Below are 16,566 nucleotides of genomic sequence, written 5' to 3' on the forward strand. Positions count from 1 at the left end.
GTGGGTTGCACTGTCCTTTCTGAGTGCTGGTTTACTCTGGCTTGTCGTGCAGAGCCTGGGCTTATCCTGGGTTCCCACTCTCACCTGTTAATAAGTAAACGAGTTGGCTTTTCTTTTTAAAAAAGTCTCAGCCTCGTTTATAACAAACACATCCATTTATTTACTTGGATTCCCTGTTAATTCTATCAGCCTTTTCCCCTTCTTTTTATTTGTTCCCTAGCTTTAGAAGTTAGAATGAAAAAGGCCGAGACTATTATAACACATACTATTGAGGTTGACCATATTCTTGGATGTACTTTGAACGTGAGTACCATGATGGGTAGATGGAGTAAAGAGGATTTTAGGTCTCAGGATAGTATTTGTATAGCAGTTGTAGCTATGGGGAAATTATACCTGTGGGCCACATTTATGGTCTTAAGAGCTCTGGTCCTCATACAGAGAGAAAAAGAGCCCTGAGGCTGCTCTAACTTCTAACTTCCATGTAACTGCAGCTGCACCTGAAAGGTTAAAACATCAACCAGAGTTCCCTGCTCTGCTACTTGCTAATAAAATTAGCATTAAGTTGAAGACTCACTGTAGAGGAGTGCAGAGGCGGACACTGAAGGTCTGTCTGTAGCTTCTTAAGAGAAAATAAAAGCAACTTTCTAGCAGCAACAATTATAAGCAGTCAATTGTTATAGACTTTTTTAAGGTAGAGTCAACAGATTATATTTGTGAAAGCTTTGGCATCTCAGACTTTTTCTAGATGGGATCTGGGTCAAGGCTTTCCAGGGGAATTGGGGTGGAAGTTATTGCTGTACAACATCTGTTCACTCATCTCACTCCGGTTTCAGTATTTCCTTCCCACAGCATTTGCATCCCAGCAAGGAGCTCACATAGGCTGTATCCACACTGAATGCAAGCAGTGTCTTGTGAGACACCCCTGAATTGGCTGGAGGCTCCACACGGTTGTGCTGCCATGTAGAGGGACTGGCCCAGGCTCTGGTGCAGGATGGCTGCTCACAGGGCCCCACAGGTAGGTGAGTGAAGTGTTACACAGCACTGAGGTGTCAGTGTTCCTCCCAGTCCCAAAGCTGGCAGGATTGGTGCTGGATAGGGGCATCTCTGCACTGAGCTGCTTCCCATGGTATAGATACTCCTCTGCTGTATTAAAGACCTCACAGGGCAAGTGAGCAATGTCCTGACATCAGAATAAGGTCTATGCCTATGACTGAGAAGCTGGAGAAACCATGAACTGCACCAAAACAGGTCACAAAAGGCCAAGGGCCTGTGTGGGACCAGGACAAGGAGAGAGATGGACCTGGTGCAAAGGCAGGCAGGGAGAGTTCGTAGGTAGAGCAGAGCAAAAGACATGTCAGGAAATGAGAATACTGAACAGTCAGCAGCATCTCTTAAGGCTGCCTATACCCCCTTAAGATGGGGAGGCTAAACGGTGCAGGCATACAGAAGCCCCTCCTGGTCAGGACAGGATTTAATGAACAAATTGATTTCTCAGTCTCTATCAGTGTAGAAGTTCAAGTGTTCTCAAATGTATCCCTGCAGCAGCATTCCCCTTTCTGGACAGGGAAAGGGAGATGTGGAGACTAAAGCAGCTTGCTTAAACTCACACAGGAAGCCCATGGCATACCAGAGGAGTAACAGCAGAAAGTCACCACCCTAATCTGGCATTCCTCCCTGTAAACCTTTCCAAATGGGGCTGCATGGACAGGCAAAAATGTCTTATGGTTGCTACTGTCCCCCCTGTTCTAGTGGGCCCTTGGTCTACCAGGTTGCTGAGTGAGTGCTTCTCTGTACCACTCCTGTTATCCAGGAGAATGGCCTGCAGGAATGAAAAGGAGGTGCAGGAAACACCAGTTGAGGGCATTAGAGGGACAGGTTTTTGCTAAGCTGGCAGAACAAGACCTGTTTAGTAGAGAAAGAGGAGCTCCAAGGATACAAAGACAAAGCAGGGAAGTTGCATTGAACTAAACCAGGATGCACTTGCAGAGATTAATAGCTGCTTCCTGTCCCATATAATACGTCTTTCTCCTTGCAAACATACACAAAGGATTTTCTGGAAATGTATACTTTACTCCTCCTTACTCCAGTCCAGTTTCCCCTGGGTTTCAACACAGAGGTGCAATTGAATAAATGGCACAAGTCTACATTAAATGAGATCAAATGCAATTCGAGGCACAATCCAAAACTACACAGCCAATGAAGGCCTTTTTATTGTTTTAGTAGGATTCAGATCAGATCCCAGTTAGTTTATTTAAAGTGTAACAGGATAACAACAGTAGAGTGAAGTAGAACAACTTGGATTAATCCACTTATTGTCTGTTAGCTTCAAATGCTAGCAGAATTAATAATAATAAAAATAAATAAATAAAGGGGGAAGGTGGTGAGAGAATATCTCTGTACTGAACTATAGGTGGTAAAGAGCAAGTCTAAATAGAACTGGCTTGATGAGATCTGATGAAGTCATTCCCTGCTCACTGCAGGAAGTAAGCTTGCTGAAGGAGAGTAAGTTGGACAAAGACTTGCAGACAAGATGGTGGCTCTTAGACCAAAGCTTTGCTTCCAAGACCTTACTTGCTGAGTTTCCATCTCTTTTGTACCTGATGCCTCACCTTCAGCTGTCCTAGTCTGGCTGAAGTTCTAAGAACTAGATCCACCAGTCTCTCATTGCCCATCCTATCTCTGTCACTGGGAGATAGGATACTGTGAGCTCTCCTCCCTTCTAAGGGACCATCTCATTTCAGTCTGCCATGCACAAGCTGCTCACTGAGCTTTCCTTCATGTGGGGTCTCAAAACTCCCCTTTCTCATGACAAATCTCTGCCTTGACCATCCCTTCTTTACATGCTGCAATTAATTTTTTGTGTGGTATCCATTTCTTCCAAGCCATAAACTAACTTTTTTTTCACCTCGCTATTCATTTCCCCTTGCTTTGGATATAAATGAGATTTCAATTCTTCCGAGTCGCTGCTTTGTTTTTGTTCAAATATTGTCTTCATTTGCAACTAAGCTGGCAGTATTATCTGCTAGTGGCAACGAAGGAGGACTTTTAAAGACACTTATAAAGCAAAACCCATGCCAGAGGCCAGGTCCTGTGCTAATAGTAATCATTGCTTTATGCATGTTTAATGATTATTCTTTTAAGAAGAAAAAAAAAGAATATAAACAGAAACTGATTAACATGAAGAATGAAATGCTGAAAACAGGAGAGATTTTCTGTATCAGGAGTGTGATCCTGAATTGTGACTCAAAAGAGGGAGAAGGAATACCAGTGATCTTGATACACTGCAATAAGACTCTGGAGAAAGAGCTGTATCAACTTTGTAGCTCTGGCAAGAATTTGAGGTTTTATTTAATTGCACTGAGGCTTAGCTCTCTGTGTGTAAAGGGTGATTGCTCTTTCTTTGACCTGCAAGATTGTTCTGAGATGTTTTGATCCTATAGAGATGGTGTTCAGAGGAGCACCTCTGAGAAGTTTCTTTTGTTAGAAGAGATGCAGTTACTGGTGAAATGTTGAAAAGGCCAAAATCATGAAAATTTCAAAACTACCAAGCCCTGAGGAAACAAGGGTAAAATCCTTTGTGGAGGCAGTTTCTTCAAACCAGAGTCATGTGATTTAAGAAGTGAGGAGTCTGTCTCCACATACCTTTCTTCCTCTGCTTGTGATAAACCTTTAGTTATGCCTAAGTGGAGAGGACTGGGTGGGTGCCTATGCAGAGAATTTTGTTATTCCATACCTCAGCTGAATGAAATGAAATAATTTATCATACCAAAAGAGGCTCAGCAGTGAGGTTCCAAGACTAGTGCCCTGCAAACGTATAGGCACAAAGGCACTGCTTTGTCTCTCCAGTCCATGGACTGGTTGTACAGTACAAACATCTATTTGAAGGTGAGATAGAATAGCACAGTGTCCATGGCTTGGCTTCAGTAAAAAACCTTCCCAAATATTGGGAGAATAATTTCCTTTTCTTGTTCTTGAGCTTCCTCATTGGCTAGAAATGAGTCTAGCAGTTTTCAGCCTTATATCCACAACACCTTGGAAAAGGCTGTATAGTTCATCATTTGTATCCGTGTGTACCATTACAGTTCACTCTTTCAATGCGGTCTTTTGCAGAGGCCTCCTGAGACCTCTTGGCCCCATTTCATTGTTTTAGTAACCAGCATGCATCTGACCCTGTAATATTGCATATGGCCTTAAAAATTGGCCCCTTACAGCTGGTGGTTGAAGATGGAGGCAGTTTAGGAGCCCTCAGAAGAATTTTGCTGCATGCTAATGCAAGCGGCTCTGAAGAATGTCAGGATAGAGGTTCATGCTTGCTTTTGCCTCAGTCCATCTCTTCATCACCAGAGAACTGCCCACAAGCCGGAAGGCAGGAGACACTGGCCCATGCTAAATCCCAGCCTGCCTTCTCTGGCAGTGTGGGAAGGGGAGGCTGCTCCAGTCCTGCCTTCCCAGCAGCATCTCCCACTCACAGCTGCTGGATAATGGACAGCAGCCCCAGGTTTTGCTGCGAGAACTTAATCTGCACTGTCGTCCCTCATTACTGCCACTCAGTGCCGTCGTGTCTAGCCATGAAGGGTCACAAGATGACATGAGGGAGGTCGGGCAGAAGGTGTACAAAAGGGTCTGGCAAGCATCGGGAAATATGGAAAGGCTAAAAAGAGAACAGCTACCCAAACGATGCTCCAAGCGGCTCGGTGGGGATGGGGCTGAATGCGGCTGGGTTCACACTAAGTTTTCCCGAAGGTCACTCTGCAATATGGTAACTCCCAGCCCGGCTGTCATTGCCCATAAAGGCAGCTCTCCTCACAGTGCGGGGGTGGGGAAGGGAAGGAGGTTTGTTTAGAAGCATTAGTGCGCCCCTCCCCCGGCCCCATTAGTGGCCCTTATTAAACCAACACAGACAAAGAGCAAAGATGCCCTCGTTAATGGAGAGTCTTCGATAATTACTCTGCTCTGCCGCTTCTTTTGGGGTCTGAATAGCCTTTGAATAATGTTTCTCTTGCTGTGGTTGCAGACAATACCCTCGCAGACTGCTTTAAGCGGTGCCAATCCCATTAGCAGAAGAATAGCAGAGCTTTCTGGTTGTGTGGGTGTGTGTGCTCACGAGAGGACAGCGGGCTCGCAGTGGGAATAGACTATTCTGCCCACTGCTTCGCCCGCCTCTCCTGCCCTCCAGGGCCCAAGGAAGCAAAGCAGGCAAGTGCTGGGCGAAACTCCATCTCGGAAACCATCTCCCTGTTTGGGCAGCCCCCGTGCCATGGGGCTTGCGAGAGCCGTGTTGCTACTCACTGCAGGATCGCAGAGACTGGCATGTCTGCTCACCAGAAGGGAAGGGAAGAGCTGGGAGGCAGAAACCCCGCAGGACTGGAGTGCCTCCAGCCTTTCCTCATCTTCCCCAGGGACAGCTCTCCTCGCGCCCACACAAAATTCCAAAGGGGACGGAAGCCAAATAATCCCCAAAATCAGAATCAGGCAGCGCTGCTGCTTTACTATACAGAGATGAAACATTCATCCATCTACATCCAGTTGATTAGAGAGCATGAAAATGGTTATACCACCCAATTTTGGGAGGGTTAATTTTGTGCTGCACACCCCAAGCAGGAAGCTAATTAGTGTGTTCAGTGGGTAGCTATCAGCCAAACTTGGAAGAGTTGGGATAATTCTACCTGAGCCTTTCTCTTTGATCTCCCCTTCTGCATGATAAGTGAAAATAGTGTATAGCCGGGCTGGCTGTGGAGTTTAATTTAATCATCTGATGATACTTATTTTCACAAACATGAACTCAAGGAACAATTATCAGAAAGGCTTCATCTTGTGCTGAACGTTCCAGTTAATGGCCTTTCTTTGAGGAAATAGCTTCTGTGTAGGGAGTCAGTAATTAAAACGTGTGAAAAAAGGCCACTTTTTCAGAGGCAGTGGAAGACGGTGGGTCTAGTGCTCAGCTGGTATGAGCTGTCAAAGTCAGTCAATGGCCACAATAATAGGCATTGCTTCTTCCACATTATGCCAGCAAAGGATATGCCCAGAGGGTTGTTGAGAGTTTCCCAGTTTGAGAAAGATGTTTGGATTCTTGTCAACAGGAGCCAAACTTAGGAATACATGGTGCAATGATCTGGTCTTTGAAAGATGATTCTGCAGTACTCATGGAAGATGTTCAGATTGAAGGAGCACTGCAAACTGTCCCACAAGGAAAGCAGCTACGGTAAGTTTCTAGTATTACTAAAGAGACCCATTTTTTTCCCTCTTTCAACACAGTGTTAAAATCTCTCTAGACTTGCAGAATCATAATCTAAAACTAAGGAAAAACTGACATTTGACACATTCCAAGTAGCAGGAGGATGGGTTCCTTTATGTCTTTGTCACATGGACAAATAAGGTACAATTCTTTTACTCATACAGGTAATCACCATATGGCTCCATGCACACTTCAGTGTTGAGCCATGTGCTGATGGTTAGTGAATAATGGGGACAAAGCTGGAAGTCAAGTTATGTGGAAGGTTCTGATAGATAACCACCACTATGTCTTTAACCAGTATACCTTACTGGAAACATCTTGTGATTCCATGTTGGGGGACAGTGATATGCTTAAACAATGAAAATTGCAAAATCTGGAGCTTGCATTCTGAAAGATATATATAGTAATAACAACAAAAAACATTTCAAAGGTTCTTACTTCTTTAGAACTGAGAGTATTATTCTGCAGCTTTGAAAGATAATGTCGATAATTGGGTTTTTTTTTTTTCTTTCTCCATTGGCACACAGACTGCAGGAAGAAAAGTCTCTACTAGAGAAATCGACTAGAGGAATCAGAATCAAGGAAGAGATGGATTTTTATATAGCACACACTGCGTGCCTGCTCTTCTCCCCTGACTGCTGTGTCCCCACAGGTAATGGACCAGCTCGCCCTGTGCACGATTTGGTTGGGCCTCAAAGAGAAACTTTTAGTTTGTAACTGAAAGAGAGGCAAAGTTCTGAAACACTGTCAGACACGTGAGTCCTTGAGAGTCTCTTTCCTTCTGAGGAGCCCAAGAGATAAATATCTAAGTACCATTTGAGAAAAAGCTGTCTGGTGATAAATAATGTGGCAGGTAATGATACTGCCTTGTCCTTTGTGGGATCTCGGTGCATACAGCTGAATTGAATAAAAAGATCAATCCTTGACTGTTACCCAGTGAAGAAGCCATTCATCTTTCGGAGCAGGACTTGGAATGTATGGTGGTCTAGTAATATGTTATTCTTGAAGCCCAAGATCAATTAATTTTCAGCCAGATTAACTGATATTTTTTGTGCCAAAGGCTCTCATTTATCCTTGCTGTCAGTGAAGTGAGATAATCTATATAAATACAACTTCCTTAATTGTGCCGGTTACATTTTGCAGTATACACTAAATGGTCGATGTGTAAGGAGATGAAAAACTCCTGGTGGAAGCTGTCCAAACACTTGCCTTTTGCTTTGGATTGTGAATCCTCTTTATGGAATCAATTCAGCACCACATCTTCATGTAGTTCCACTTCAGCACTAACCTGATCTCTGCTGCTCAGCACAGCACCACCGACTCCGCTGGGGCGCAGCCAGCGAGACACCACCATGCCCGTGAGTTTTGACATGTGCATGGTGCTACTCAGAGGTGGTCTGCGAACAGGGGACGTCAGAATTCAGGTGCATCCCTAATCCGGACGTGGCTATTTCTTGCCGTGAGGTTATTTTTACAGGACCAGTATTGCCGGGTGGGTTGTCATGCTACCTGAAATAAGCCATTTGTAATTGTCTTGTAACTCTTTTGTTTTCCTTGGGTTACAGGTTCTGCTAGAGATCCTTTTGCTGCCCTGTGGCGATATGAATTCATGCACCACGCTGCTCCTGCAGCCTTCACGCCTAGGTAAGTGAGCCTGCACTTGGGACTGTTAAAATCCGGTTAGGATTTTGCGTTTCCCATCTCTCCTGTAGTCAAGTGCCAGCCCCCTGAGAATCTCGGCTGCTTTAAACTTGGCAAGGTGCAACTTTACCCTTGATGCTTATACAGGAAAAGCTGTGGTTTTTCTATTGCTGTGTTTTTAAGGGAAGTGAGACTGGTGGGTTGCCGGGACGGGCGGCGGCCGCCGAGCCGCACTGCTGCGGTTCCGAGGGCTGGTGCGAGGCCGGCGGGCCGAGGCGGCTCGGCCGGGGCTCGGCGGGCGCGGCGCTCCGCGGGCGCGGCGCTGGCGGCGGCAGGAACCTTGGTGCGGCGGAGCCGTTTCCCGCGGCGGCCGGGACGGCTTTGCGGCGGGACGCGGCGGCAGGAGGGGCGCGCTCGGCGCCGGGCCGGGCCAGCGCGGGCCCCTCCCGGAGCACGGGGACAGCGCGGCCCGGGCGGCAGGTAAATAAATCCTCCCTTTGGTCCGCGGGCGGGGCGGGGCCGGAGGGGGCTGCGAGGCTCCCCAGCCCCTCCGGGGCGGGCGGCCGGGCCGGGCTTCCCGCAGCCTTCGCCGCGCTGCCTGCCCGCCCGAGCGTACGGGGCTTGTGTGCAAGGGCCCGGGCGCGGCCGCGTTTGCATTTATAGCACAAACACGCCTGTAGTCATGTGCCCGTCTGAAGGACACGTTCACCTCTGCATAAAAAGGCTCCGTGCTTTTGTTTTCCTCACCCGGCTCACGGTCTCAGCAGGAATTTGGGTGCTCCCCGAGTCAGACTCCAGTATGTGTAGGCACAGGGTGCTGACATCCCTCTCTATTTTAATAGCCCGGAGTATGATATAATGCCGTGGTCTTCTTACCTTGCAGTAAAATTGCTTCTTTTAAGAAGCAGGCACCAAGACGCAGACAGTGGAATTATACCTTCTGGAATCAAATAGGCCTGACAAGAGTCTCTGTTATGTGGGAATGAATGTATGCTTAGCTGGAGCATCAGCAGAAGTGCTAGGGTCACTGGCAGTGTGAGGTAAGATAAGGGGAGAAACTCGACTGTACGTTTGTGTAGGACATCATGACTTTCTCCTGATCTGTTCTGCAAATATGCACAAATGGCCCTCATCCCACAAAGTTTTATAGGCAAATCTCATTTTCAGCATTGCATACTGTGCTAAGTGACTTCAAAAAGTTGCAATATGTAAGAATAAGCCTCTGAATCTTAGTGGGTCCAAGGCCCATACGCTTTAAGCAACAGTAGTTTTCATCTTGCCACTTTTACATCTTATTTATCCAAAATTAATGAATTAAATTTGGGACTTAAATCAGAAATCTAAAATGTGAAACAGAGCACTGTATAGTGGAATGAAAGTTCTTATCGGTCTATAGTAGCTAGATACATCATTCTGTCAGGACCTTATCAGACTGAAGTCAGGTTATGTGTTAGCATTTCAGTATCATCGGAAGCCTTGACGTTTCTACAGGGCTTCTGCTCTCATTTTCTGTAATGAAGACGTAGTTCAGTTTAGAACAGAGCAAGTACTTGTGCTGAGTAGTCACACAACTCTGTAGTGGTACTTGTGGTTACAGCCATCCCTCAGGGTCAGCTGTTGTGGCAGGGCTGCCAGGACCTGAGCACTTGAACCAAACTTCAGAATGATTTGGATCATTTTTTCTTTTCGTTCTGCCAATTTATGTGACAAACCACTGTGGTCCTGGCTGTTTGAAAAACAAGAGAAGAGCTTAGTTTGAGGTCTGAAATGAGGTTGTTATTAAGCACTGTATTTCCATCAATGTCAGCATGCAGCCACTAACAGTTACGGGAAATCGAGGTCTCACTGTAGAATAGCTTGTACTGTCCCAGCTGATTCTTAGGGTACTGCAGCTGGAGAGAGGAGTTAGCTCCAGTTGCAGATCAGGGTTACTTAGAAAGCTGTGTGCAGTACAGATTTGGATGTCAAGTGTATTTTCTTACTGCTGTGCCGGGATCTCAGGGAAGAAACTGTCTCTTGTGTTCTTGTGGGAGATGCCGTGTTTCTTACCTTCTTTTGGGCCTCTGGGGCAATGCAAGCTGTTATTCCCAGCTGTGCTTTTTACTTCTGTTCACAGCTCAACAAGGGCAAACTGAAAAGTCTTAATTTCTGAACTTTAAAAAAAGAAAAAGTCAAGTATTTAAGGACTGACTGTCTTTCCTCTTCAACCTAGTCCTAGAAAATGTGGAGTAAGGAGGTACTTATAAAATTTCCGTTTGCATTAAATGGAAATGTTTTTGATTTTTTTTTAAAGAAAAGTTTTATTTCACCTGACATGTACAAAGTTGCTCCACATCCTAGCAGGAGCCAAACTGCTCCATAGAGGCAGATACAATTAGAAATACTAGACTGAGTCATGTCATTTGTTGTTTCCTGCTTGTCTAGTTTAATCGTGTTTTGTCTTGTACTGGAAGAGTTTGTATTGCCCCTCTTGGATACCCTGTTCCCTGACAATTTCTGTACTCTGTGCTGAATTCAGGAGGTGTTCTGTGGTGTCTGTGTGCCTGGCAGAACAGGCAGTGTTCGAATAGACAAGGACAGCATGTAAAATCCAAGTTATACAACTTTGGACAAAACTGATGTAAGCACAGAAATCATTCCCTCCCTTGGGTTGTTATTTGAGGGTTCATGTGTGTTTAAGACCACAGATCCAGGTCTCAGGCCAGATCACTACACTGCTTTGTTCTTTTTGTCCCTGTGGATTTTGTGAGGTTGGGCAGCCACCAGGCAGCATGCAGAGGGGGGTGGTCTGGATTTCAGTCTGATGTGATTTAAGAAAGTGCCCACGTGCTGATGGGTTTGGCTGGCTGCAGCCTGGGCTGTGTATCACCACCAGCTACTCCCCTGTGGTCAGTCTGCTTGGCTTTTTCTTCCTTTCCATGCTAAAGGTCCTTCATCCTTCATCCCAGTCCAGCTGCTGAGATTTTAAATGGTTACTCATCCCCAGGAAGTGATACAGCCCTTCATTACTTGGTGGTGCTCCACAGCCAGGCGGGATGTGTGTCAGATGGCTGCAAGGCAAACGAGTCAGTGATAAAAATCTTGGGAGAGCTGTCCAGCAGTCAGTTTCTGGAAAAGAAATCCTTCTGGTTGTCTGTTTTCTGCCACTCCTGGGTGCTCCTCCGGCCCTGCTTTGTTCTGGTGCAGGTTCTTGTGCTCTTTGCAGCTTAGTGTTTTTTGTGTTTTAATCACTGTTTCTGACTGGCAGTTAAAATTAAAGATAATGTATCCTGTAAGCACTGTTTATTGTGTGTTGCTGTGGCTCATCACTGGATGAGCTGTTCTGGAGCTGTGATATGTTAGTTCTCCACACGGGGAGGATGCCTGGGGAGCTTCCTTGTTAGAGGCACTGGGTGACATCAGCAGCCGGGGAAAATCTGTGCTTTACAGAGCCAGACTCGTGTGTCCTTGCTAAGGGTTTGCTTCCCCTCAGAGAACATGGCTTTCTTCTTCCTGCCTGGTTTCACTTCTTTCTTCAGTTCATCTTCTTGCAGTTGATGAACTGAAGAAAGTTCGTTTTCTTTTTCGTTTTGTTTTCTGTAGAGTAGAAGAGATCACCACTGTCTTCTAGCTTGACTGTAATTAGGCTCCAAGTTAATTGTAGCTGTTCCTGCTGTTTGCCTCTCCCTGGGTCTAGCAGACAGGATGTGAGAGCTCTTCTTCATTGATAAGTGTTGGCAGTTAATGTCATCCTTGGGCAAACGGGGGTTTGCAACATGGAGATAGTTATGCCTACATTCAGCTACCCACCCTTCACCTGTAGCCAAGCATTCCTGACCAGGAAGTCTCTTTCTCCAGTTTTTGTGAGTTTTTCCTGTGAGTTTTCCAGTGGGTTTGTGCAGGAATATCAGTCAAAAGGTATTTTTGTGAGACACTTTAAAGTTGGGATAGTCTGAAAAATTTAACCTATGACTTTCTCAGTTTGTCTGTTGGGGAAAGAGGCCTTTGGAGAGGGGCTTTAAAAATGTGATCTAAGGACAATTGACCAGGTGATGTTGAACCAACCATTGACTATCATATGGCAACCTTTTAAAACTGTGACCCCCTGTATATGAGGAGTTTCCTGTAGTTTTCTCTTCTTTGCGAGGCACAGTAAATTTCCTCCAGCCATTTAAATGGTGAATCTAACAAGCTTGTGTGCTCTGTCTCACTTGATGTACACAGCAGTAGGTCATCTGGGGTTTTGGAATCACTTGGGCTTTCCTTGGGAACAAATACATGCCATGAGAACAAATACAGCCAGGATCCAGGAGAATGTGATAGCTTGCACAGGGACAGTGTCCCAGCTGATGCTCGCTCTGTACGGTTGTCCCTTGTGAAATTCCTCCTTATCGGTTGCCTCTCCAAGATGAGTGTGACAGGCAAGCAGGAGTGCAGCCTTCAGCTGCTGCTCAGAGAACTGGCTATTGCATTGCCTGGGGTTCATAACCACTCAGAGTGGAAGTGTTTTGAACCAGGACTGCTCTTTGATTACATGTGGACGGCACACAGTGCAGCAGTTCTGACTGGGGATGCTGTATGCTGAGGCTTCATCCACAGCAGCTATGATACTGTGCTTCTGTACAGCTGAGGGAGAGGGGGCTCTGCCTGGGAGAGACCAAGGTGCCATCATGCTTTGAAAGAGCTTCTGGGCAGAACAAGATGGAGAGTGTTTGCTGGGTCAGCCTCGCTATACTGTAAATAAAGAAGGCATCAGCTGTTGTCTAGTTGCAGCAGGGTGGTGCTGGAAAGCGGGCACTCCACAATACCTGTCACTGTCAGCTCTTCAGCTCCTTGTGCAAGCACTCCGTGCCAGTGATGTGCAGAACTGCACAGGCAGTGGTAAAGGCTCTGTGTGTGTGACGGCCATCTGTGCATCCTTTTTCTCTCTTCTGCACACTCAGGTGTGCCCACCTGACAAATACAGCTCAACTTCTTAACTATTAGGGAGCATGTAAGTCATCAGCTTCATAGCTTTTTTCAGGGATTCTGCACAGCAGAGCCTGGTTTTTAAGGATTGTCACTGACCTAAGTGTGCCCTGTTTAGATTCAGGGCAGTACTTGTCTGATGTGACCCACAAAGCAGATCAGAAATCCTTGCAGCAGCAAAACCTGTAGGTTGTGATTGTTTGAGGTACCACTGGAAGACATTCAGGTCGCAGTCTGAGGTTGCTCAGACTGACAGGTAGAAAAGCTCAGTAGGTGCTTAGCTGCTCCAGCCCCAGTGGATTGTATTCAAACAGAGAGTGGATCCACCTCTTCTTCAAATGACCTGTTGTTCAGGTTTGTCGCAGCCCGTAAACTGGACTGTAGTGGTCCAGGCCTGCAGCATAAGACAAATGAAAGTCCCTGAGGCTCCTTGAATTTGCTCTGCTACCCAATTATTGCCCGACTGAAAGAATCTCTTCCTGTTTTCCTTCTTGGCCTTGGAGTTTCAGCCCACAGTTGTAATGTAGTGTGAGTTACGCAGAGCTGGTTCCCGCAGCAGGTTCCAGTGCGTTGAGAAGGGGATAGGGCAAGCTCCTCGGTGTCTGAGGGACCCCTGCTCTCTATTTGCATACAGGTAGCTTGTAAAACTCCTCTTGTGCCCTTGAGATAAAATTCTCAGAAACCCAAATCTTTGCCAGGAATTTGAGCCCAAGAGTCATTAAGAATCAATGAGACTTGAGGGACTTTTTATATTACCTGTCTTTTGCTACCTTTTACTGACTGAGAGCTCCTATAACTTATGCATTTTCTCATGAACATCATTGATTGTGGGTGCCTGTTGTGGTGGTACATATCACCTGCGAGATTTACTTTCTGCCCTTGCATTTTCTGTGCTGTTTAAATTTTGCCATGCAATGCTTGGATATTGTCCATGACCCATGAAGATCCAGAAAACGTATCAGGAAGTTAAATGATCTCTTCCAGTGTATGTTCCTTAGCATTTGTCATACATGATTTTTCTCTGCTGTCAGACTGTGCTGTCACCTAAGTTAAGTCCATGTGGCTTCTCCAAGGGAGGTAATCTTTACTAAATTGAACTTCAGTGTCTTATGTGCTATGACTAGTAATCCTTGCTGTTTACCTCAGCCATGTGAGTAATGGGGCCACTATAAACTTGTAATAGTAAAGACTACTCATGTTGCAAATGCACATTAATTATCTGACTGCTGCTTGTTCATGCTGGGCAGATAAACAGAAAACTGTTTTTCAGCTGCTGCAATTCCTGTATCCAGCAGTTTTTGCTGAGTACAATGCAGCGTGTTCCTTTATCCTTTTTTCAGTAAGACTGGTTCCCAGGGGCCTGGATGAGCACAAATCCATGTTTATAGTTGCCCATAGCTACATCAGTCTTTAATAGTTTGGGCTGATGCTTCTTTCTTCCTCTCATATTCACTGCCTTAGACTGAATGTCTTTGGAAAATTTAAGGTGTCTCAAGAAACAATACATAGGGCAATACATTTTATAGTAACTTAAAAGGAGTTAAACTTATGCCATTGTTTGCCTTTTTTACCCTTTGCATGAAGGAAGTGATTTTCACTGCTTTCCCTCCTGGAGGAGATTCTGATGAAACTGTTTACTGCCATGTCAGAGTTTGCTTTCATTTGGCACCAAATCCATGCAGACATTTGAATTAAATTTTTGCTGAGTGCCCCTGTCAGAAAGTGCCTAATTGTATTTATGGAGGATACGTGATTGCAGGATCCCAGTGCTAGTGGGAATTACTGGCACAACTCTGTTGGTGTAGGAAAGGATGAGCCTGCCACCACTGACGTCACCTCTCATGTCTTTATTGAGCAGGGCAAACAGACTAGTTTGGAAGGTATGAATGCTGCAGTTTGTGAACCATGTGATACAGGGGGGGCCTGTCATCTTGTCATGACCGTGTGATTCAGCATCCTACTGGATATGAGGTCAGTTTGTAGTTTGGCATCACCACACTTGGCTGCGTGGCACTGGATAGCTCCAGTCTCACAGGATCCAGAGAAACATTCAGCCACTTGAAGCCTCCGGCATTTAAAAATGAACTTGTTAAATGTAAGTGTCAATTTTTATCCCTTGCTTTCTACCTTTTCTAGTGACTTAAAGAACAGAGCAACATTGTGTCTGCTGTCACTAGAATGCTGCAGTGGCGTGTCACTCTCTTCTGGAGTGATTGCCACTCCAATTGTGTGAGGGAGTGTAAGACTGCATTCTCTGCCCATCCCTATGAGGTAGCATCTTCAAATGGACCAGGCTGTAGCCTTCACTGCAGGCCTATGGTTATGTTAGTGCTAGTTTTGTTCAAGTGAATGCCTGTTGCAGTTTGCAACTTCAAAATACCATTCTTGCTTTAAAAATATGCCACAGAAGGACGTAAAGTAAGTGGACAGGTTGCACCACATTATGTCCCTTAGGCTGTTCCTTGAGCTCCCAAGCTCTGTGGTACCAGGGAGCAGAACACTGTTTTGGGGCTGCTGGCAGGAATGAGCTTCAGGAGTAAACTCAATGCTGCATAAGCTGACAATGCAGGTGTGCCCAGGATGACTTAATTTCCCACTACTGTCAACTGGCACAGTTGCACAGCTTTGCAAAGAGTCTGCTCCCCTACTGTTCTGATTTGAAATAACTCCAGGTCTGTTTTGTACAGCCCTCTGGTTGTGGTTTTGTCTCTACCTTCAGTGTCTTACTCTATGTTCACTTGTTGAAGCTGATCCTACCCTGGTTCACTATGAGACTAGCAAAGTGAATCCTTGCAAAGAGTTAGGGGGAGAAAGATCTCAGTGTAAAGGCTTGATGTTCCAGAGTTGTGTATGTGATTAGTTATTGCTTTTGAAAGTTACTTAGTTGGAGTGTCTTTGTGGAGATCATAGTCTGAACTGCAGATCTATTAGGAGGGAGGGTGAACTGCTGCTTTTGAGCACAACTGTGTCATGGCTGGCTATGATGGAAGCAGGGGTGAGAGGACACCACTGGGGGATTGTGGAGGGGATTGGTTTGTGCTACAGAATTCTGTGCCCCCTTCTTGGAGTGCTGCTGGCCACCTTCCTCTCTCCCTCTGGCTTGCTATAGTAAAGGGTGCCTATTTAAGCAGCTTTCCTAGTAGAAGTTAGGCTAAAAGGCTGTTCTGGATTTAAAAAACCCCACCTTAAATAGAAGTATTAATCTGGTTTTGATGCTGTTTAATAGATGTTTTTTCCTGCTAAGTGTAAATCTTCATGGGTCCTGGTAGCACTTCGGCAGCACTTACAAGCTAATGAGCTGCTAATTATCAGCCCAGCCTAGGCTAATTAGTTTTGTTAAGGGTGTATTAATCTAGGCAGAGTTCTGAGCTAATGCAGCTTTGCTGCTTCTGGGACTTGAGCTGATGTGTTCAAAACTCTGACTTTAAGCTGTTCTGCATGTACAGGCTCTGGGTACTGTGATTTGTCTTAGGAGACGTGAGGGCTGTTCTCCTGCCAGTACAAATGCCCAGTCTCCAGGTCCCAAGAACTTGCAGGGTTCATTTGACAGGTTACCCCAATTTAAACATACCTACCATGCATTTCCTTTCAGCATGGCAGCACTGTGGATGGAGCTTCAAGAGTGAGAAGCTGTATGGCAGCAGACTTGGTGTGACAGAAGTCAGCAATGGGACACCTCCTTACTGCACCACAGGGAATAGAAACTCTCCTCCTTTCCTCCTTACAGGTGTAAGCTCAGGTGA

The 16,566-nt window shown here is 45.7% G+C and overlaps 1 protein-coding gene across 6 annotated transcripts in view; it reads left to right on the top strand.

Moving 5' to 3' along the window:
- Window positions 1–8,268: 8,268 nt before the first annotated feature.
- Window positions 8,269–16,566, top strand: part of PLEKHM3 (pleckstrin homology domain containing M3) — an 84,151-nt gene continuing 75,853 nt past the window's right edge. For 3 of the 6 annotated variants that reach the window (XM_069022197.1, XM_069022202.1, XM_069022203.1), the window contains exons 1-2: window positions 16,206–16,276; window positions 16,416–16,562. The gene's annotated coding sequence lies outside the window, so the exon portion shown is untranslated. Of the gene's footprint in view, window positions 8,357–16,205; window positions 16,277–16,415; window positions 16,563–16,566 lie in introns of those variants that run through there. The other 3 variants (XM_069022198.1, XM_069022199.1, XM_069022200.1) reach the window with 3 other exon arrangements.

This window comes from Aphelocoma coerulescens, chromosome 7 (genome assembly GCF_041296385.1).
Source record: "Aphelocoma coerulescens isolate FSJ_1873_10779 chromosome 7, UR_Acoe_1.0, whole genome shotgun sequence".
In the NCBI taxonomy this organism is placed as follows: domain Eukaryota; kingdom Metazoa; phylum Chordata; class Aves; order Passeriformes; family Corvidae; genus Aphelocoma; species Aphelocoma coerulescens.